General features: G+C 35.0%; 1 long non-coding RNA gene across 4 annotated transcripts in view; it reads left to right on the top strand.

Moving 5' to 3' along the window:
- Positions 1-22,612, top strand: part of LOC141552137 (uncharacterized) — a 264,486-nt gene that overhangs the window by 217,714 nt on the left and 24,160 nt on the right. For all 4 annotated transcript variants that reach the window (XR_012485071.1, XR_012485070.1, XR_012485075.1 and 1 more), the window contains exon 4: positions 10,863-10,918. This is a non-coding gene — a long non-coding RNA (uncharacterized LOC141552137). The remainder of the gene's footprint in view (positions 1-10,862; positions 10,919-22,612) is intronic.

The following is a 22,612-nucleotide window of genomic DNA, read 5'->3' as shown; positions in this document are numbered from 1 at the left end:
TGGCCATACAACAATGAGGTCAGCCCAATGGCTCTGTAGCCCTTCAGTCTGGTAGCCAGTCTCTCTTCTCCCACCCTTTCCTTTGAAGCCTCCCAAACACTGGACAGATGATAAAACCAAGTAGACATTAGGAAGGGAAAATAGCAGGTCCAGTGGCAAATCCTGGAAGGGTTGGGAGAGTAATGGCAAAGTAGAGGGCTGTTCTTCTCTGAAAAAGATAGTGGGTTCAGAAGTTAGAACAGATTGTTATCCTGGGATATATGGAGCAGAAACAGGCATCTGGAGGGAAGAACATCATCTAGGACCTATTGGGAAGTTTGAATGAGGAGGGCTGTTTGAATAAAGACTTCTTATTAGGAGAAAGCATTGTTGATCTCTCTTCCAGCCACTCACCAATGGATCTGAAGGAGAGAAAGAGTGGAGAAGAAATCATTTTGCTTCTTACTATTGGCTGGTGCAGGCACTATTGGCCCTTGGAGGGCTGAAGTAGATAAAAATCAAAATTCCTAGAAAAATCAGGTTCCATTGAACTTAGGACTTAGAAAATGCTATGAATTAGAATTCCATATATCTTTGGTAATCTTAGAAAGGACTGTTTCAGTCACACAGGGTGAGAGATGGCAAGAGAGAAAAAGAGTGCGAGATGAAAAAAAAAGGAGTGCAGACAATCTTTTCTAGGAGTCTGAAAGGAAAAAGTCAGTCAAAATCCATTCTTAAGCAACTACCATTGACTAGGCACTGTCCCAACTGCTTAAGAGGAAAAGGAAAGTGAAAATCAGTCCCTGCTCTCCAGGAGTTCACAAATTAATATGGTCTAAATACATAACATTCATTCACACATAGATATATGTATACAGGTTATCTATATCTGAATTTTCTCTACACATAACCACATATATAGATGTGATAAATTGATAATCAATAGAAGGAAAGCACTAGAGGGATATTAACATATTAAGATGATGGAAAGCATTCTAAGTATTAGTGAAGCCATTAAGAATGCACATAGGAATTGGAGAGCAAAGGATAAGCATTAATTAAGTACATACAATAAGTCAGGTATTATGGTAAACACTTGGAAAATATCTCATTTAATGTCCACAATAACCCTGCAAAATAAGTGTTTTTATTATACCCATTTTATAGTTGAGAAAAATGAGACAAATGGAGACTAAGTGACTTGCTGAGGGTCACACAGTAGTGTATGACACCAGAGTTAAATTCAGGTCTTCCTGAGTCCTGGCCCAGTGTTGTATCCACCGGGTCATCTAGTGGAAGCCAAAGTGTCTTGTGTAAAGAACAACAATGTGAATAAAATTACTGGGTCACAGTATATGAGTAACTAAGGCATAAGAAGATTAGAAAGGTGGGATGAAAAAAGAGTTATTGCTTGAAGGAAATGAAGAATAAAGATTTTGTTTTAGTGAGTAGGTGAAGTGGGCTTTAAATCAGGAATGAAGGGCTGATTTAATATTAGGAAGATTATCAGTATAATTGATTATATCAATAACAAAAGCAACAAAAATCATGATTATCTCAATAGATGCAGAAAAAGCTTTTGACAAAATATCACACCCATTCCTATTAAAAACAGAAGAATAAATGGACCTTACTTTAAAATGATAAGTAATGTTTATCTAAAACCATCATTCAGCATTGTCTATAGTGGCAATAAGCTAGAAATCTCCCAAATAAAATTAGTGGTGAATCAAGGATGCTCATTATCATCACTATTATTCAATATTGTTCTAGAAACACTAGCTATAGCCATAAGAAAAAAAAAAGGAATTTGAAAGAATTAGAACAAGCAAATGTTTTGATGATCTATTTAGAGAATCCTAGAGAATCAGCTAAAACAAGTTGAAATAATTATCAATGATAGTGAAGTTGCAGCAAACAAAAGAAACCCAAATAAATCATTAGTACCAATGAAGTCCAGTAGCAACAGAGAAAAAGAAATTCCATTTAAAATAACTGTGGACAATATAAAATACCTACTAAGTTAAACCCAGGAAGTATATATCAACACAATTAGAAAACACTTTTCACACAAATAAAGTGAGATCTTAATAAATAGAAAAATATCAAATCCTCATGTGTAGGCTGAGTTAATGTATTAAACATGACACTTCTACTAAATTAATCTACTTAGTCAGTGTCATGTCAATTAAACTACTGAAATTGTTTTATAGAGCTAGAAAAAATTCATAAGGACAAAATATCAAGAATATCAAGGGAAGCAATTTGAAAAAAAAGAAGGAAGGAAGGTGGCATTAAATTGTATTCTAAAGCTGCATTCATCAAATTACCTGGTACTGGCTAAGAAATAAGAGTGCTGAATCAGTAAAATAGATGAAGGTACACAATATATCATAAAAAATGACCATAATAACCTAGAGTTTGATGAACCCAAAGATCCATGATTTTGGAACAAATTTATTATTTAACAAGAAAGTATTTGGAAAACTGGAAAACAGTATGGCAGAAACTAGGTATAGCGAAATATCTCAAATTGCATACCAAGATAAAGTCAAAATTGGTACATGATTTATAAATGCAGGATGATATGCTAAGCAAATTAGGAGAACTTGGAATAATTTACCTGTCAGATCTATAGATAAGGGAAGAATTTAAAACTCAAAAAAGATATAGTGAACATTACAAAATGTAAAATAAATAAATTTTCATTATACAAAATTAAGAGGCTTTTGTACAAACATAACTAATGCAACCAAAACTGGAAGGAAAGAAAAAAATTGTGAAATAAATTTATTTCATATTTCTCTGATAAAGACCTCATTTCTCAAATATATAGATAAATGAGTCAATTTTTATAAGAATATAAGTTATTTACCAATTGATAATTCATCAAATGATATGTATAAGTAGTTTTCAGATAAAAATATCAAAGCTATTTATAATCATGCAAAAAATGCTGTAAGTCACTATTGATCAGAGAAATGCAAATTAAAATAATTAGTAATATACTTATATTACTAAGTATTAAGTAATAACTTAGTAAGAACCAAATTAGATTGGATAATATGACAAAAAAGGAAAATGGTAAATGTTGGAGAAAATGTGGGAAAACTGGGATACTAATATATTGAGTTGTGAACTAATCTAACCTTTCTGGAGAGGAATTTGGAATTATGCTTAATAAAACAGTGGATACCTTTTGATCCAGTTAGGATCAAATCCGAGTAGGTCTATATATCCCAAAAAGATTTTATAAGAGGCAGAATAACTTATTATACCAAAAAAGTACTCTTTTTGTAGTGACTAAGATTTGGAAATTAAAGGGATGCTCATCAATGAGGGAATGACTAAAAAAATTGTGGTTTATGATTGTAATTATGTATTATGCTATAAAATAAATGACAAGCATGTCAAGGTCTGGGCTAGCTCCTCTGAAGGGCTCAGAATAAATCCTTGTCAGTATAAGCAAAAGTCCTTGCCCCACGTTGGGCACCAAATTGTAAAGGTCCGGTCATCTCTAAGTTATCCTTCCAGCCTATCTCTCCTTCCAGACCACCGTCTAAACTCAATCTCCCAGTCAGACTGTTCTCCAGGCTCAATATTGCCTCTTTTATCCTCGCAGAGAATGGGCATGTGTGAACTCAGGGGCTTGTGAGAAAATACTTCAACCAATGAACTTGCTTCTCTTAAAAGTGCAAACTCCTCCAAACATGTAAACTCCTTTTCAGAAGTCTAAAGAGGCAAACTCGTTTTAAAGGTGTGAACTAAAGGTGTGAACTCTGAGCTAGAGAATTGTTTAGACAACCTGAGTTATCACCTTGTAATCCTAACATCTCCCCCTTTCTTTTGATTTAGAACATAGGGTGGTCATGGCCTTGAAACATAAATCCATCAATATGGGAGGAATTACACATAATTACATAAATTACATAAATACATAGTAACATAACACATGCTAGAAGTGATATAACAAATAACATAATCAGATAATCATAAAGTGAGAATTTATACATGTCTATAAGTCCATTATCCATTAGTTCATGTTCCATGAATCCAATAATTCCTGCAAGTTTTTAAAGTCCTACAATAGTCTTCATCAACAATTTTTCATCTCAAGGAATCCAATGATCTCTGCTGGTTTTCAAGTCCTTTAACAGTCTTCTTATCAGCCATACTCTTTCAGTGTCAGATTTTTTTTAGATTTTCTCCTTTGTTTTGAGGTCTTTCTCTTTTTTTGTCTCTCTCTGATGGACAAGGTGAATACGACTCAATGGCACCCATCTGATTCCTTCTCCATCTGAAGAAATACAAGCAAACCCTCTCCCCCAAGCAGTTAACCTATCTGGTCCCTTCCATTCACCACTTTCTGGGTCTTTCCGCATGACCTGGTGATTATCTAAGGACAGTGGAGCTGCTCACACTGGACACTGCTTTCTGGTGGGTTATAAAACCTGTCTGCCGGAGCCAGTGCATCTTTGTCAAAAATTAGAAAATTAATGGTATAGAGAATTAAATTTAGAAGTTCTCTAGGGTTACCTGTGCTCCCCCTTTCTTTTGTTTTTGGAGGAGTGTCTTAATGTCTCTGTTTCTTCTTTCTACTATTGCCTGACCTTGCAGATTAAAAGGTATGCCAGTGGTGTGTAAAATCTTATACTGCACACAAAAGTGCACAAAATGTTTAAAAGTATATGCAGGTCCATTATCTGTTTTTATTTCTTGTGGCACACCCATAATTGCAAATGCTTGGATAAGGAATTCAGTGACCACTTGGGCTGTCTCTTTTGCTGTTGGCACTGTAAGAGTGAATCCTGAAAAGGTATCTACCACCATAATAAAAGACAGACGACCAAAAGATTTATAATGGGTCACATCCATTTGCCAGATTTCACTGGGTCTCAAACCATGAGGATTCTTCCCTGATTTTATAGAAAATCTGATTTTAGAAAAACTGGAAAGATTACATGAACTAATACAGTGAAGTGAACAGAACCAGGGGAACATTATACACAGTAACATCATTACTGTTTGATGAATTGTAAATGACTTAGATATTCTCAGCAATACAATCATTCTCGACAATACCAAAAGGCTCATGTTGAAAAATTCTATCTGCCTTTGGGGAAAGAACTGATGTCTGAATTCAGACTGAAACATAGTGGCTTTTTTATTTTTGTTTTTGTTTCCTTCTTCCTTCTTCCCTTCTGTCCTTCTTTCCTCTTTCCCTCTTTCTCTCCTTTTCTCCCTCCCTCCCTCTCTTCCTTGTTACTTTCCTTCTTCCCTCCTTCCCTCCCTTCCTTCACTCCCTCCTTTCCTTCCTTTTCTTTTCCCTGTCTTTTTCTATCTTTCTATACAAAAGAACTAATATGAAAATGTTTTACATTATCATACATGTATAACCTATATCAGATTACTTATTGTTTTAGAGAAAGAGGAGGAGAGAAGGAATAGAATTTGAAACTCAAAACTTGAAAAAAATAGTTTTCTATGTACTTGGAGGGGAAATGCAATGTTATTTAAAATAGGAGAGGCTTGAGTGTGGTCAGTGATTAGGGAAGAAGCCAGTGGAAAAGAAGACAATGAAGGTGAAAGGGCAATTATTGAGGGGACAAAGAAAAGAAGGAAGAAGGTAACAGATGCTGTTTAACTTTGTCAAAAGAGTCATTTCTTCATAACATTCCAGAGCAAAGAAGAAGGGAACAGATATGAGAATGGCAATTCAAGTGACAAGCATTTATAAGAAGATCTCTGCAAAGAAAATTATGCCATCTTCTACAGGTGGTCCTCATTAACCCATACTCTCTCCCCATATGTTATCTACACTAATATTCTTTGTTATTTATTTTGTATTCATGTTGTAATCACTTCCTCCCAAACACATTTTTTTTTCTCACAGAAGAATATAAGATCCCAGAGGGCAGAGACAATTTTCAGTGCTTTTGTCTCAATATTCCCTCTGCCTGGTCTAGTGACTATAACTTTGGAGGTATGGTATATGCACCAATAGCACCAGAAGCACAGGAAGAGATAGGGGTGTTTAGTAAAAAAAACTTTTAAAAATCCTCCAAACTATATAAAAGGTTTAAGTTTTTGACGATTTCATTGAACATATTCATCAAAATTTATAATGGTGAAGACATCAGAGGAAACATCCTTTAGAATTAAGAAAGAAAAGAGAAAAGAGAGCAAAGAATTGTGGACAATGCAGACATTTCTTTTACATTATATGGACTTTTCCAGTAAGCAGAAGTGCTGCTGACAATGAGAAGGAAATAACATCAAAACTCCATCCCACAGGCTCTGTGGCCTTAACCTTAATAGCATAAAAACAGATCTCTCTTGATCAGTACATGCCAATTTTTAAAATTTGAAAGCAAAATTAATCTTAGATTTTCTGTTATCTGATTTGTGAGTGCAGTTCTATATTTCACATATTCTTTCATTTCTCAGTCTGCAGAAAAATCTTGTTAAATTTGAGTGTTTCTTGTTATTTAAATATTTCTTGCCTTTTTCTTGGCTATATGAAAGATCATCTTTTGTCATTGAAGTCTTGAAGAATGTCAACGTATGTCTAGCTGAGTTGAATATTTACTTATTAATCTTGTATGCTGTGAATTTTTCTATTGTTTTGATCTGTCCCTCAGTTTCAATATTCCTCAGAAAATTTCTTGAGATACAATGGCCATATCATTCTAATTTTAACATTTTTAAGTGAGATTAATCTTTCTGTACAGTTTCCAATTTTTAACAAATATTGTATGGGTTTATTTTACTTATTCTATTTTTTCTATAACTATTTTATTATTTATTAAATAATTTCAATCTTTGTTGGGGGGGAGCTACATTTTCCAATGATTTTATCATCATTTTTTCCAGAGGCTTCTCTGTTCCACTTAGTTCTTTTATTTCATCATTTTAGCTTCATTCCAAATACTTCACATTATCTGACCTACCAATGTAACCTAACCATCTCTGGGTCTTGCCATCTACCCTGATGTTGAATCCGGGGGAATTTTGAATCTTTATATACAAGTTGGACTTATGTTATGGGCCAGAACTCTGAACTTGAAACAAAGGATTCTTACAAGGTGCTCAGTGGAATTGATAAAGACAATGGTAGTTCAGACCATGTACTTAGTACTTAATATAATTCTACAAGATTGACATCTATGATAAGACAGCATATGAGCTGGGACAAACTCAGAACTAGGGAAGACAGAGACCAGGGTGATAGTCTTCCTGCCTTCCCCATAGAAACTAAGAAACATTCTGGAGGAGCTCAAGGAAGCTGGCCTGAGCCCAGGCAAGGAGACAATAAAATATTTGGATTTTAATACCTGGCTGTGCTTGTGGCGATTACTGAACTGAAACAAAGGCTGCTTCTAGAGACCCCAAGAAAATGGAACCAAGAGAGAACATTACAGACCTACAGTTTCTTTTTTATGTAGATTTCCCCCCCAATTATAGTTAAGAGCACTTTGAGAGTAGGCATTTAAATTTTTTCCATTGTTTAGTAAAATGCTTAGCATATAGTAGACACTTAATATATGCTTTTCTTTTATTAATTAATTCACTTATTCAATCAATTTTGTAACTTTATTGTATTTGTGCATGTTAAATTGTGAATATGAGTGTGTGTATGTGTTTGATAATCATAATTAAGGTTAGGATGTGAGTGTATGTGATAGATCCAAGATGGAAGAGTAGAGAAAGGGACTCACCTGAGCTTTACCTCCAAACTTCTCCAAAAACCATTAAATAAAAACTCCAAATAAATTTTGGAGCATCAGAACTCAGATAGAGTGAAATAGTTTTCCATCCAAAGACAGCTTAGAAGGTCAGCAGGAAAGGTCTGTTGCACAGGGTGAGAGTTGAGCATAGTATGTCCCAGGTTGCACAAATGCAGTTCTGGCCCCAGTAAGCCAGGAGAAGTCCTTGGGAACCTCTGAATCGGTGACAGCACTGGTGGTTTCCAGACCTCTCAGCCTACAGCCAACAAAAATAACTTGGAAGGTTGACTGAAAAGGTCACTTGCACTAGGGTGAGAGGGGAGAACAGCCCCAGACCCAGCAAACCAGGAGTGGCCTTTGGGAACCAATGGATCAGCAGTAGCAGCAGTGGCAGGAGATCTCAGCCCCCAAATGGCAAGTGGATTGAGCAGTTGGTCAGAAGGAGATTACAGGGGTCTCCTTGCTAGCAGAATCAGGACTGTTGCTTTGTCCATACTCAGATCTGGGATGTAGTCTTGTCACAGAATTCCAGAGTGAGGAGGAGCACTAATGCACTGGAACTTACAGCAGTAATGGAGTGGGGGCCCTCCCGACAATTCCAGAGCAGAAAAGAGTGCTTGTGGTTATTCACAAACAAGAGCACAGGCCAATGGAGAGAATGGAAAGCTTACATGGTCCTAGAAGAATCTCTAAAAACAGCTGCAAAAAAACCCTTGAAGCTTAGGACTTTGTATTCTCCACTGTGGAAACAGAGCCTTACTTTTAACAAAGAATTAAAAATCAAGAGCAGGCTAGGGAAATAAACAAATAACAGAAAAAATTCTCTCCATAGAAAGTAACCATGGTGACAAGAAAGTTTTCTTTTTTTACTTTTGTTATTTTCTTATATTGTTTTCTTTCCATTAACAAGAAAGAGAAACAAAACAAAATAAGACAAAAAAAGAACATTGTCAAGTGCCCAGCAGAACATCAGGGAGGATTCCAAAAACAACAACAAATCACCAGATCAAGAAAAGATATATAATAGTAGAAGAAAATATATTCAAGAGAGTCCATGTTTTCTTTGCTTCCTTATAGGTTATTCCTTTATCTCTGTTGTGTATTTTTTTACTTTATTCTTTTTCTCCCCACTTCATCCTTTGCGTGTCCTCCAAGTAGGCTATAGTTAAGCTCAGATATATGCTATATACATATATAGATAAGTGCATACACACACATATAATCCCCACATATATACATATACATTCACACTCATTCACAGAGTCATTGTCACATATAAATATCTATATACAGACATACATAGAGCAACCTGCATACATATCTACATTTACTCAGATACACACATATACACACATGCATACATACATGCCTCTAAAACAATATTAGTAGCTGATATATAAAGTAGATTTATCTCTCTTGATTGAATTTTTAAGTCTGACTTGGTTTAAGATCAATGATTATTAGCCATACATTTTCCTAATAAATTCTATTCCTGATTCTTTTTGTAGTGTTTGTGTATATATATATATATATATATATATATATATATATATATATATATATATATATATATATATATCTTCTTTCTTATCTCTGCTAACTCTTATGCCTTAATTCTACTTCTTAGGTGCCTTGCAATTTTTTAACTTTCATCTCCACCAATGGATCACTCCTTTATCTTCTTCCCCCATCCTTTGCTTCCTCTTTCACCCATCCCTCCCCTCCCTAAATCTCTTCCCTTATTTCTTTATAGATTTCAGAGGGTGCTATCTATTTCATGGTATATATGTAGAGCTCCCTATTTAAACCATTCCTGATATAAGTTTTCAGAATTATGAGCCCAATCCCCCATGCCTCTAATGCTTCTGTGTCTATTTTTCCTTGTATAGAATAATTACTATTTTACCTTTTTCAAAGAATTTTTGTATTTTAAATTTAGATCATGCTCAATTCTGTTCCAATCTTTCTTTTGCATCATCCAATTGCTGATGTCAATCTTACACATTTGGTATACATTGACTTGAAAAAACATAAATGATTTATTCAAGTTAAGTTCCTTGAAACTGAGCTTTGATACTTTCTCTTATATGCTAAATTTTCTTTTGAGTTCAGATTTGGTTGAAACAAAGTTCTGAAAACCTGCAAGTTCACTGAATGTCCATTTTTTCCATCCCATATTATGGATAATTTTGTTGGATATGTTATTTTTGGCCACAGGCCTAGGTTTTTTTTTTTTTTTGATTGTCAGTAAATATGATTCCAGGACCTGTGGTCTTTTATTGTAGCTGCTGATAAGTCTTGTACAGTTCTAATTGTAGCTCCAGGATATTTGAATTGGTTTTTTTTCTTGCTTCTTGAAGAAATTTCTCTTTGATTTAGGGTCTTTGAAATTTGGCAATAATGTTCCTATGTATTTTCTACAAAGGATTTCTTTGAGGTGGTGATTGGTGAATTTTTTTCTATTTCTACTTCCCCCTCTTATTCTAATACTTCAGGACAATTTTCTTGAATTATTTCTTCCATTATTATGTCAAGGCTCTTTTTTTTTGTCACAGCTAGAGTCTGAATGCATACTGAAGTATACTCTTGTTACTTTTTTGTGACTTTTCTCTTTTGTTCTGATTTTTTCTTTTACAATATGACTTGTGTGGAAATATGTTTACATGATTTCACATGTATAGCTTATATCAGATTATTTGCCATATTGGGAAGAAGGGATGGGAAGTAGGAAAAAAAATTTGAAACTCAAAATCTTAAAACAAGGAATGTTAAAAACTATCTGTATATGTAATTAGAAAATACAAAATACTATTTACAAAACAGAAAGAAATGTGAAGATACAGTGTGTTTTAAAAAAGCTAAATTGGACTGAGATGAGTGCATGTGACTCAGAGATTTCCATATCTTTAGAAATTCTTGAAATTCATTTCTTTGCACAACTAGCAAAGATCCCCATCCAAGGTAACATATTTTTTTTCATTCTCCAGATTTTTCCAGTTCTGTAAAGTAATTTCTTGGCAGTTTGATTGGTATGGCACTGAATAAGTAGATTAATTTAGGTAGAATTATCATTTTATTATATTAGCATCTACCCATGAGCATTTGATATTATTCCAATTGTTTAACTCTGACTTTTTTTTTTTTCATTCTCAATAGCTTAAATGTGATGGCTGACTGAGAGAAAAGTGATCGAAAATTGTTGGAGAATAAAGGTCAGTTTGGGAAATGAAAATAGCTAAAGGTTCAAAAAAACCTTTATCCAGAAACCTCATACCAACATATCTTGTAAATATTCTTCCAGAAGAGAGTAACAAGATACTTGCCATGGAAAAAATTGACTATATAATAACAATCACTGACAATTTTTTCCTGGTTGTGGGAGTTTTGTCACAACCCAATATTTGCAGGCTGTCAGACCTTCATCTTGTGGGAGCTAAGATTTTAATCAACATTTTCGTAGAAGAAAGGATAAAAAAAGGAAAATGACCTGCCCCCAGCTGCAACAACTTCAACTTGAATTAAATCGTCAACACAAAAAACATAAGAAATGGAAAAAGGCAGAAACTCACTGATTATTTCCATTTCTTACAATAATATAACTTATGCAAAACAGCTGCCAAAATAAGGAGGTCTCCAAATCCCTCTTCCAATGCCTCTCCAGCCAATATCTGATCTCCTGGAAGTATAGAGGGAAGATCTAACCCAGGGAAATATCAGTGTATAATATAATCAACAATCAACTACTTTGAAAGAGAATAGTTTAAGATTCTTAATAGCTTTATCTGTTTGAACAGTGAAAAGGAGAAGTAAACACAAATCTAGAGAACATTTGATATGAAAACTAAATAAGCCATAAGAATTCAATAGTCATCACCACTGAACCTGGCAACAAATAAATGAAAACTAAGAAAAGGTCTCAATATTTCCATAAGGCTACATTTTAATATTAGTGATAGTGGAATTAGCTTGTCAGGTTACTCTTTCAGTTCTTGAAGGCTATATGAAGAAATGGAAAAGAAGACTTTAGGGCAAGTGGTTGGTTTGAGGACAAGTGCACAAGATTGGAATATCTGCTGGCTATGAGACAATCTTAAAATCATTGAAAGTTATGTAATATAACTTTCATATGTTAAGAAACATATCCTAATAGGAAAGAGAAAATCTAAAGGGAAGTTGGAAATCAGGGTGGTCTGGGAGAGGATAGGACAAGGCAACTAGTGGGGAATTGGGCTAGGAGTAAAGCGATAAATATATATATATATATATATATATATATATATATATATATATATATATATATATATATATATAAATATAATTATGAGATTAATAAAATCAAAAGCAAGAAAACCATTGGAATAATAAATAAAACAAAGTTTTAGTTATGAATTCTCCAACTTTCTGAAAAGTAACACTAACAACAAAATAGATTAACCATTAGTTAATTTGATTTTATAAAAAAGAAGAAAACCAAATTATTAGTATCAAAAATCAAAGTGGTGAATTTACCATCAATTAAGAGAAAATTAAGGCAATTATTAAGAGATATTTTGCCCAACTATATATGCATAAATTTGATTATGTAAATGAAATATGTGAATATCTACAAAAATATAAATTACCTAGAAAGAAGAAATAAAATATTTAAATAACCCCATATTAGAAAAATAAATTGAACAATGCAATTGATGAATTTTCCAAGAAAAAATTCCCAGGATCAGATGGATGCACAAGCTAATTCTACCAACCATTTAAAGAACTATTGGTCCCAATACTATATAAATTACTTGAAAAAAATAGGCAAAGGAGTCATACCAAATTCCTTTTACAACACAAATATGGTGCTAATATCTAAACCAGGAAGATCCAAAACAGAGAAAAATTATTGACCAATTTCCTTAATGAATATTGATGCAAAATTTAAATAAAACACTAGCAAAGAGATTGCAACACTATATCACAAAAATCATACACTGTGACCAGGTGTATTAGAAATGCATGGCTGATTCAATGTTAGTGGAACTTTCAACATAATTGACCAAATCAATAACAACTCCAACAAAAATCATATGATTATCTCAATAGATAAAGGAAAATCCTTTGACAAAAGACAGCACCTATTCCTATTAGAAACATTAAAGTACATAGGAGTAAATGGCACTTACCTTAAAATAATAAGTACTATTTATCTTAAACTATCAGCAACCATTATCTTTAATGGCAATAGGCAAAAAGCTGTCCTTAATACAATCAGGGTTAAACTAAAGATGCCCATTATTATCTCTCTTATTTAATATTTTGTTAGAAATTTTAGATATAGTTATAAGAGAAGAAAAAGGAACTGGAATAGACAATGAAGAAACAAAGCTATCACTTTCTGCAAACAATATGCTTTGCTTAGAAAATTCTAGAGAAACAACTAAAAAACTGTTTGAAATTATTAGCAACTTTAGCAAGTTTCAATGTACAAAATAAAACCATATAAATAATCAGCATTTTTATATTACCAGCAAAGTTCAAGAGCAAAAGAGTGAAAGAAAAATGTTATTTAAAATAACCATCAACAATACAAAATACTGAGGAGTCCAGAACAAATAATAGCAAATTTCATCTGGAAGAACAAAGGTATCAAGGCAATAAGTAAAAGAAAGCAAAAGAATATGGTATAGCCATACCAAATTTCAAATTATATTATACAATGGTAATTATCAAAACTATCTGGTACTGGCTAAGAAATGGAGTGATATTATGCACAGACTACAATAGATTATGTAGATTATATTACATTAATTATAAATTATATTTATTATATATATTATATATAAATAGATTATAGTAGATTATGTACAAATTATAATATAGTAAATGGTCATGATAATCTAGTGTATGATAAACTCAAAGATCCCAGCTTTTGGAACAACAATTCATCATTTGACAAATCTACTTGTGTAATGTTCTGTTCTGGGAGATGATCTGCTGTCTCAACTGCCGCCAACTCTGACCTAGAGAGAATGGGCGTGGAATAACTCAAGGGTTTCTGGGAAAAAATACTTCAACCAATGAACTTGCTCCTCTTAAACATACAAGCTCCTCCCCAGAAGTTCAAAGGGGTAAAACTTCCCTTAAAGGCCAGAACTAGAGTATTGTTAAGTACCAACTTAGCACTTAGTAAGAACCTAATATCTCATTATCTCATTAGCACTTAGTAAGAACCTAACATCTCCCCCTTTCTTTTGATTTAGAACTTAGGGTGGTCATGACCTTGAAACATAAATCCATCAATATGGGAGGCATTACACATAATTACATAGATTACATAAACACATAGTAACAGAGTAACATAATACATACTAGAAGTATGCAACAAATAACATGATCCAATAATTGAAAATTTATAAATGTCCATAAGTCCATTGTCCATTAGTCTCATCTTGTGTTAGGAAATCCAATGATTCCTGCTGGTTTTAAAGTTCTTTAACAGTCTTCTTATCAGCCATACTCTTTCAGTGTCAGATATTTCTTAGATTTTCTCCTTTGTTTTGAGGTCTTTCTCTTTTCCTGTTTCTCTCTGATGGACAAGGCGAATCCAACTTGTTGGCATCCATCTGATTCCTTCTCCATATGAAGAAATACAAGCAAACCCTCTCCCCCAGGCAGTTAACCTATCTGGTCCCTTCCATTCACTAATTTCTGGGTCTCTCCACATGACCTGGTGATTATCTAAGGACAGTGGAGCTGCTCACATTGGACACTGTCTTTCTGGTGGGTTATAAAACCTGTCTGCCAGAGACAGTGAATCTTTGTCAAAAATTAGAAAATTAATGGTATAGAGAATTAAATTTAGAAGTTCTCTAGAGTTACCTGTGGCTCCCCCTTTCTTTTGTTGTTGGAGGAGTGTCTTAATGTCTCTGTTTCTTCTCTCTACTATTGCCTGACCTTGCAGATTAAAAGGTATTCCAGTAGTGTGCAAAATCTTATGCTGCACACAAAAGTGCGCAAAATGTTTAGAACTATATGCAGGTCCATTATCTGTTTTTATTTCTTGTGGCATACCCATAATTGCAAATGCTTGGATAAGGAATTCAGTGACCACTTGGGCTGTCTCTTTTGCTGTTGGCACTGTAAGAGTGAATCTTGAAAAGGTATCTACCACCATGTGGATAAAAGACAGATGACCAAAAGATTTATAATGGGTTGCATCCATTTGCCAGATTTCACTGGGTCTCAAACCACGAGGATTCTTCCCTGAAGGGAGTGTAGGAGGGTGGAAAGGAAGGCAAGCAGTATAGCTTTTTACTATGCTCCTAGCTTCCTCTCTTGTTATTCCAAATTGTAAACATAAAGCTTGGACTGCCTGATGATATTTAGAATGAGATTCTTGTGCTTCCTGAAATAAAGGAGTACTGGCTAACATAGTTAAAAGGCTTTTGAATTTCCATCAAAAATAGGACCTGGAAGTCCACTCTGTGAGTGGACATGCAGATATAAATCTTGCCTGGATGTTTTCTCACTTGCTCTTGAAGTTCCTTAAAGAGCTGATAAATATTAGAGGCTACAAATTTTATTTCGGCTGTGGAAATCCTTTGTATTACACCTACTGAATATGCTGAATCAGTAATTATATTTACGTCTCCTGGGTAATAGGTAAGAGCTAGCATGATAGTAAATAATTCATTCTGTTGAGTGGACTGAAAAGGGGTCCTGACTGCTCTCTTTATGGTTAAATCATGGGAGTATACAGCACAAATATTTTCTTTGGAGGCATCTTAAAGATTGTTGGCCCTTTTAAGAGGAACCTTAGAAACCTTTTCTTCAAAAATCCATCACCAATTATGTAGTAGCCGGGTTATCTTTAATGGAGACCCATGTGCAAAATTTGGAGCTGTGGCCAATAAAATTTGCCATTCTGGGATGGTCTCACAGGATGGTCTCATTATCTCATTAGCACTTAGTAAGAACCTAACATACTTGGAAAAGTAGAAAACACTATGGCAGAAACTTTGTATAGATCAACATCATACACCATATAACAAGACAAGGTCAAAATGGATATGTGATTTACAAATAAAGGATTATACCACAAGCAAATTATCAGGGAAAAATATTTAATCTGCCAGATTTAAGGATAAAAAAGAAGTTAGGACTAAAAGAATATAAAGAACATTACAAAATATAAAATAGATCATTTAGATTGCATAAAACTAAAAAAGCTTTTGCACAAACAAAACCAATGCAAGCAAAATTGTAAGGAAAGTAGAAGTGTAAAAAAATTGTAACAAGCACCTCTGATACAGGCCTCATTTCCCTAATATATAGAGGACTGTATCAAATTTATAAAAAATACCAGTCACTTTTCAATCAATAAATGGTCAAAGGACTTGATCAGACAATTTTCAAAGAAATCAAAGTTATTTGTAAGTTTAACAAAAGTGCTCTAAATCACTATTAATGAGATAAAATTAATTTAAAACAAATTAAATTAAAGCAAATTAAAACAGTTTTGAAGTATCACCTCTCACCTATCAAAGTGGCTAAAATGATAAAAAAAGAAAAATATTAGATGTTGGAGAGGAGGAAGTAGAAAAACTGGTGAACTAATTCATTGTTAGTGGAATTGTAAACCGATCCAACCATTCTGGAGAACATTTAGAACTATACCCAAATATTATAAAACTGTGTATACTCTTTGATCCATTAGTACCACTGTTAGATCTATATTCCAAAGACATAAAAACTCCAAAGAGAAAATGACCTATTTGTATTTAAAAAAACTTATTTAAAGCAGTTCCTTTGTGGTGGCTAAGAATTGGAAATCAATGGGATGCACATCAAATTATGAATCACTAAATAAACTGGGGTATATGATTGTAATGGAATATTATTGACATTTAAGAAATGACAAGCAGGATGATTTCAGGGAAAAAAATTGAAAAGGCTTACATGAAGTGATGAATTATGAAGTGAACAGAACCATGAGAATATTGTGCACAGTAATAATAATATTATTGAGAAAGAGCTGTGAATTATTTAGCTATTCTTAGAAATACAAAGATCCAATAAAATCCCAAAGGACTAATCATGAACCTTTAGAGAAAGAACTGCTATTGATTGAATCTAGACTGAAACATGTGGGAGAAGTTTGGAAAGACTAGGAGTGTGCAGCAAGTCCTTGGAAGGTGTAAAACAGAAGCAATCTCAGAAGCAGTGATGAAGGAAAGCTGCAGACTATGGAGGCTTCTGAGGTAGGGATTGGACAGAGAAATGCCAAGTAGCATGGTATTCCAGGCTATGTTTGGGGCTGAAAAAATCCAGATAGAAAATTGGTCAGGATGGTATGAGGGAGGTGTCTCCATACACAGAAAAGAATGCTAGGCAAATTTAATAATGATGACAATCAGTAGGTCAGATTAGGTCTCCCACAACGTGTCTGAATCAGCAGATTCTGAACTTTCTTCATTTAGGGAGAGGAGTCCCCAGGAGGGAGTAGTATGACAGAGACCATAGGATAAGGGCTAACTTTTTGCCAAACAGCTGACTCTTAAATTCCCTGGGACATACAACCAGGTAGTTCAATTACTAAATAGCACAAGAAGAAAAGGGAAGACATGTTTATTAAATGCCTACTATTTGCCAGGTATTATGTGAAACATTTTACACAGAATGCTTTCTTTTGTATTCTTACTTTACTTTGTTTACCTAGAAGACAAATAGATGTCTTTTGTTTCATAATAGACCATGAATCTGTCAATATGAGCATTCGTTTTCTGTGCCAGTTCCACAAGGAATACTCTAATGAACTCATAATAGTCACTCATTACAGCATCAGCAAAAAGCAGGTCCATTCCAGGCGGATACACAATTAGTTGACAATTAGAGAAGTCCAGTGGACCCAGAGGCACTCTGACAAGATTACTCCTAGTGTTCCATAGAAGGCAACCCTGGCAGCCCACGCGCCCGTCATTAGTATCTTGCTGTGCCTGCTGCACATCCAGGTGCCTCCAGGAGTCTTGGGGGATTACACCCGCTCCTTGTCTTTATATGATATTGTACTGAATTTACTAAGATGCTTTCTCTTTAAATAAGGTAGAAGTGTGAAGGATAGCATGAAAGGAAATTCTCTTTTGAAGCTCTGGTTTCTTCCACAAAAGTCCTGCCTTGATGTGACAAAGATGTGGCTTGGGAGGTGACTGTGGCAACAGGATTGATCCTAAATGAGACCAGGATTGGGTCAGAGGTAAGGAATGGACTGGATCACCTGTGTCAATTGTATTGCTCATCATAACCCCAAACTGATTCTCAAAAAAAAACCCCACTAATGATCCACAAGACAACAGCTCATTCTATGGTAGATGTCATTCAGTTCCAGCAAGTTCTAAGTGATAAATGGGAGTAGGGAAAGGAACATTACAGAGAATATCATCAAGAAAATTCAGGATTGAAAAAGAAGGGAGGGAGTGCTCCTGTTATGAGGCTGAAGGTTAATGAAGAAGTGGCCTGAGTACTCCCCAAGCACCTACCGAATCTTAAAATATTTGAAGCAAGATGTCCATCTCACTGGACGTCTGTCCATGAAAGATGGATTGGAGCACTTGGGAAAGCAGTGTCCAGGATGAAAAGGCAACTCTGATGCCCATACCTTTTGAACTGTCAAAGAGAGAGAGACCCTAATAGCATCCAGTCCATCTCAGAGCTGAGTGCAAATCCCTACTTTAGAATCCCTGACAAGTGGCTACCTTCTGCTAAAATATCCAAAGAGATCAAAAATTTACTGCCTCCCAAAATATCTCAATTCGTTTCTAGAAATCTCTCCTTGTCAGGGACCTTTTCATACATTAAACCTGAATATCTCTTTTCAAGCCTCTCTACCTTCAAAGTCTGTCTTCTGCAAACAGAGTATTTTTAATTAGTTTTAAATACATGATGCCACCAGAGATATAATGAGGAAGGCATGGATGGCTCAGAAAGTGCACCTGTGGAGAGATGACAAAACCATCAAAATATTGAAGCCCAGTTGCTTTCAGGAATTTTCCAAGATTCCTGTAATCTCTATAACAAATGGGAATGGAACAACTTTATATGCATTTATGAAGCTTCCATTTACACACAAAGTAGACCTGAGTTAAGTGCCAGAAAGACCAATATCAATATTACACATGCTCATATTAGGAATATGGAAGGTCAATTGGAAAGAGGAATTTGTGTGTTGAGATGGGAAAACTTATCTTTACCTGGTGTTGTAGGAAACTTGAAGGAGAAGATGACACCTTGGGGGAAGGAAGGGACTTCATCAATGGGGAACAGGAGTAAGGAATGAGAGCTGGGTTTTGATTAATATTGCAGCACATAGGCTCCAAGGCTCTCTATGGGCCCCACATGGAGACTACCCTTTAGTTGGAGTTTTAGGGGATAGCCCTGAGATATTGGGGAGCTTCTAATAACTCTACTCATGATCCCCTTCCAGTGAATTCCTCCAACATTAGTTAGCCAATGAATGTCAACCTATCAAGCAAATGACAAGAGTTAACTTTGACAAAGAAATATTCATTAAGAAGTTATAGCTAGTGATAAGTTATATATCTCCTTTCCCCTGAACTAGAGAAACACTTTCCCTACTCTGTCCCTTGTGAGAGTGAAGCAAAATTGAAGAAGTATGCTACAATGAGCCCTTGCCAAAATTGCTGCTGGATATGATAGAGCAACGGATGAGTTGTAGGTTACTCCTTCTTGGCTTCTGCATCAATTCACTACTGAGTTGAGTTGAATAGTTGACTTTTTTCATGACTCCTCTCTGGACTCCATTGTTGCTTCAAGTGGATCTGTTAATGAAAGGGACCATTGGTGGCTCTTCTAGTCTTGTGAAGTACCTAAAATCATAATCTGGTTGACTATTTGCATATCAGGAAAGAATAAAGAAGACTTACAAGAAACAGAGGCATTCTATGGTCATAGTCACATGGCTGCTGAAAAAGAAGCTCTGGAAGGCCAGAGACTGCCTAGAAACACTTCCCCTTACTAACTTCAAAATCTCAAGTTAAGAGAGAAAAAGGGATCATCCTCTTCTCCTTTTGTATGCTGTTCACTTCTGCCTCCATAGATAACTAAAAAGAATTCTATCAGTACTTAGTTAGCTGAGAAGAAATAGTCAGAATATACTTCTGTGTGCTTTCAATGGAGGTCAGGGCATCTTCATTTATGAAACCCAGAAGCAAGATCATGGACTCTCTACATGTTGGATTGAAGCCAAGCTGGTGATATTTCACAAACAACTGAGGAGATCTAGTGTTTTCTTTTAATAATAAGTGACAAAGATAATTCTATTGATGGTGATTGACGATAATGACAAATAATAATCACCAGGGATGTTTATTCAATTTATTTTGATTGAGTATATATGGAAAGCCTCACATCTACACAAGTTATTGGAGTTTTAAAAATTTAATTAATTAAATAAATTGTTCAAAATCGTTCAAATATTGTAGACTAAGTATCTGGTGCATGTAGACCATCTGGTTGGATATTAGGTAAAAGAATTTAGCTGTTTCTTAAGCTTCATCCTCAAATAACTTATGGAATATTAGTAGATGAGTCCTAAAACCCAAGACCTCTAATCCATATGTTTCCATCAATTATGTATTTATTGGATAAAATTTGAGCCTGAGGAAGTCTTAGCTACTAGGGTTGAGGGGTGAATTCTACCTTTAGTCCAGAGATATTGGTAATTTTCTAAGAAGAAAAGATTTCTATGAGTTCATATATGGGATAGAAATCCAAAATTTTCTTCATAATTTGGTGAAGGAAAGGAGATCTATGGGAAAAGATACAATATGAACTTGTTTTACCAAATAAATGTGTTGCTCATTTCTGAGCTCAATTGTTAAGCTGGAGAAGTGCAGTTTAGAGACTTAGAGGATTATATAAAAATTCCATCAAGTAAAAATCTTACTCTTACATCTTTACTTGTCTTTATCCTATGGTTCCTGAATGATTTTCAAATGCTTTTAAATATACTCTGAGGGAAACTGAATCTAGCCCATCAAGGACTTCCTAACAACCATTCTTAAATGCCTGCTGGGCAGGTCAGTGTCTGTTCTCACACCCCTATCTCTAGAAAAGAGTCATGAAGTCAAATCAAGTCAGCAAGCCTCTTTTATAAGTTCACTGTGCCAGGAACTGTGCTAAGCTTGGATTACAAAGAAACGCCAAAGTAACTCCTTTAAGGAGCTCAGTAAATAATGTCTACTGGATTTTGGGGAAGACTCTTACCATTTTTATAAAATAAGGAGATTCAACCAAATAATTCCTAAAATCTCTCCATTCAGAGTATGATTCTGGGTTCTACTGTAGAAGTCTGGACTTGGATTGCTGAAGTTGCACTGTTGACTACTCTGCTTCTGATATCTATCTATCCATCCATCTTTCTTCATCTCTCTCTTTCCTTCCTCCCTTCCTCCTTTTCTTCCTTACTTCCATCTTCCCTTCATTCTTTTCTTCCTTCTTTCATTCCTCCCTTCCTTTCTCATTCCCTAATTTCTTCCCTTCCCTTCTTTCTTCCTTCTTTCCTTCCTTTCTTCCTTCCCTCTTTGATGGAGCAACTATGTATGATATCTGGAATCTCACAGATTCTCACAGGGGCTCAGGCACTCATTGTCTGATATAAGCCATTCTCTTTTTCTCTCTCTTTTTTTGGCTGAGGCAATTGGGGTTAGGTGACTTGCCCAAGGTCACACAGCTAGGCAGTATTAAATGTCTGAGGCCAGATTTGAACTCAGGTCTTCCTGACTTCAGAGCTGTTATATGCCATTCTCTTTATAGAATTTCATGGATATATCCTTCACTGGTTGTTGCCCAATACCTCCAGGGACAGATAATTTACTGAACCAAAAGGCAGTCCATTTCCTAATTAAACAGATTTGAGTGTCAGAAAGTTCTTCCTTTCATAGTTCCAGTGCCTTCCTGATTTTTTTTAACTTCTATTAATTGGTCTTCATTTGATTTGTGAGAACCATACATGCTCAATCAATCCTTCTTCCATGTGATCACCTTGCAATGAACCAGCTGTAGATTTTCCCTTTTACAGGGCTCTGACATTTTATTTCTTTATTAACTTTGAATTTTTGCCTTCTTTTTCTGTTGTGTGCTTCTTTTTTTTGTTTATCTGATAATGACTGACTGAGGAAGGAACTCTGGATGGTAGAGAACCAAGTATATTTATGGATATGGCTAGAGAGACAATATTCTTTAAGGAACAGAGGAGAGAGGGATACAGTTGGTGGTGATCACTCCCTATTAACATTACCATGTGCTATTCCAGGGCTGGGAAGCCATATTCATATTCAGTCTATGAGGAGACCAGTCCTACTGGTATCAAGAAGTTACTAAAGAAACAAGCTGCTTCCATGTCAGCCTTAAAAAAGAGACTTGCTTCATTGTCCCATGCCTTTAAATGTACAGAATCACCCACACCAGGATGTGTGAACCAAGTCCAGATTGGGACAAAACCTGGACCAAACATACGTTGGAGTAGAGTAAGTGACCGTCTCATAGGTGAATTCCAAAGACTTGTAAAATGCCTTGTGGTCCAAAGTATCTCCCCATATCCCATTCCACTTCAATGCCTGAAACATTCTCTAGCCCCCATTATAGTGTGTTTGGGTTAATATACTTACCAATTTGTCCATCACTAATCATGCATTTATTTAATTTTAACCAATAGAAATGCTGTTTTGCCTAATAATCACCTGATTAGTTGGGGTAGGGGAGCTACACCATTGAATTGGCAAAGTGGACTCTCTAGGCAGCAGTCAATATAGATGTTGGTACAATAGATGGACTGTCATCTTTCCTGTCTTCCTGTTCCTCTGAGAGGTATCTAGTGGAGACTCAATATTACTGAGCCAGGAATAAGG

Source organism: Sminthopsis crassicaudata, chromosome 1 (assembly GCF_048593235.1).
Source record: "Sminthopsis crassicaudata isolate SCR6 chromosome 1, ASM4859323v1, whole genome shotgun sequence".
Taxonomy (NCBI): Eukaryota; Metazoa; Chordata; class Mammalia; order Dasyuromorphia; family Dasyuridae; genus Sminthopsis; species Sminthopsis crassicaudata.
Note: the sequence above shows the minus strand (reverse complement) of the source record. Positions and strands in the feature narration are given on the sequence as shown.